We start from the raw sequence: 2,080 nt of genomic DNA on the forward strand, positions 1-2,080 counted from the left end.
TCCAAGACCCCCCAGTGGATGCCTGAAACCACAGGGGGTACCAAACCTCATATGTATTATGTTTCTTCCTATGCATAAAGTTTACGGTGAGGTTTAATTTCTAAATTAGATACAATAAGGGATTAACACCAACTAATAATAAAATAGAACAGCTATAACAATATACTACAGTAAAAGTCATGTGAATGTGCTGTCTTTCTCTCTCTCAAAATATCTTCCTGTACTATATTCACCCTTCTTCTTGTGTGGATGTGAGATGATAAGATGCTACGTGATGAGATGAAGTGAGGTCAGTGTCATAGGCATTGTGACATAGTGTTAGGTTACTACTGACCTTCATACCATATGTCAGAAGGATCCTCTGCTGCCAGACCATGGTTGACCACAGGTGACAAGCTGCAGATAAAGGGAGATGACTGTGTATCTCAATAAACCATATCCCATCTAACCATCTCCCATTCCCACTGTTGAGAGGCCAGTGAGCTCACTTAAATCATTTTACAGATGGGGACACTGAGGCCCAAAGCCAGGAAGACTTCCCAAGGCTGTATAAGTAAATATGCAACAGAGCTAAGCCCTAAGACTTCCAAGCCCCAGACTGCTGCAGGATTCCTGGAAGAACCCTTCCTTCCCTTGCCTTTATAAGATTGTCGCGTCCAAGTTGGGTTGACTGGGAGTGACTCTCTCAAACCATCAAGCTATGGGCATGTGAAAGAAACCCCACCCTAGATTGCATCCTCACCCTTAGGATGCTGGGATGGCTGGGCCAGGAGGGCCCTTGGGGGACTTCTGCTCAAACCCCCTCATTTCGCCCTGAACGCTAAGCCCAGAAAGGGAAGGAGCTCTCCCAAGAGCAGGGCTGAGTCAGGGATGGAATCAACTGGAACTCGGGTCTTCTGGCTTTAATTCTACTTCCGCACAAAGCTCTATTTTTTTGGCTGCAGGTGTTATGAACTAAATGTGTCCTCCCAAAATCCACAGGTTAAAGCCCTAACCCCCCAGTGTGACAATGCCTGGAGTAAGGCCTTTATGGAGGTAATGAATGGTTAAATGAGGCCATTAGGGTGGGCTCCTAATCCAATAGACCTTATAAGGTCCATGATAGGAAGCGGGAGAGATAGCAGGAGAGGGCATGTACAGAGGAAAAGCCATGGGAAAATACAGCAAGAAAGTGGAGGCGAGCCCAGGGAAGAAGCTCAGGAGAAACCAACCATCCCAGCCCTTCATGTGGACCTCCAGCCTCCAGAACTATGATAAGATAGATGTCTGTGTCGTAGCCACCCTGTCTGTGGCATTTTGTTACCACAGCCCTGGCAGGTCAATATGGTAAGCTTTCCCTCAGGCCCCCTCAAGTACTGGGTATTTATTGCTCTGATGCTTTTGCTATCATCTGAGAACCACCGGGCCCCCTTCTCTGTGGGCCTAAATGCCTCTCACACAAGTTGGGTTCAATCACGGATCATACCAAAGGCCTATGAGCTAATTAGAGACCTTTCAGAGGACTAGGGGAGATGAATTGAAAATAGTGAAGAATCAGGACCCTAGAACATATTAAAAGAAATGGTGTCATTATTTCCAGGGTCTTCATTTGTGTATCATTTCTTATTCCTGAAGTTCGGTTGTTATTTCCAACTACTAGAGGAAGTTATTCTTATCAAACATCATTAGAACAACAAAGAATCTCAAAACCCCCATTTGCAAATGGAGAAACAAAAGCCCAGAAAGGCTGTGGGACCTTCCTAAGGTCACACGGAAAATAGGTGGCAGGACAGGAGCTTGAGATGATGCCTCACATGGGGATGTGTGACTAAATGGGAGAAGTCCCACCTGCCCACGAGGCCTCCCCACGCCACCCTGGCTCATGCGTGACAATATAAACCACTGGCCTCATCCAGAAGCTCAAGGGTTTCCTTTAACATTGATGAAAGCATCCTTGGAATGATAAAGTTCTTCTGGGCACATGCACATCCCTTTTGCACCTTCGTCACACCGGGCTAGACAATCATGTCATGGAAAGCTCCAAAGGGGAGACTGCCCACACACTACCCCTCTCGGGGAAGGAAAAATGTGCCACCTGGAA

The sequence above is a fragment of the Panthera onca genome, chromosome E1 (genome assembly GCF_046562875.1).
Source record: "Panthera onca isolate mPanOnc1 chromosome E1, mPanOnc1 haplotype 2, whole genome shotgun sequence".
NCBI lineage: Eukaryota > Metazoa > Chordata > Mammalia > Carnivora > Felidae > Panthera > Panthera onca.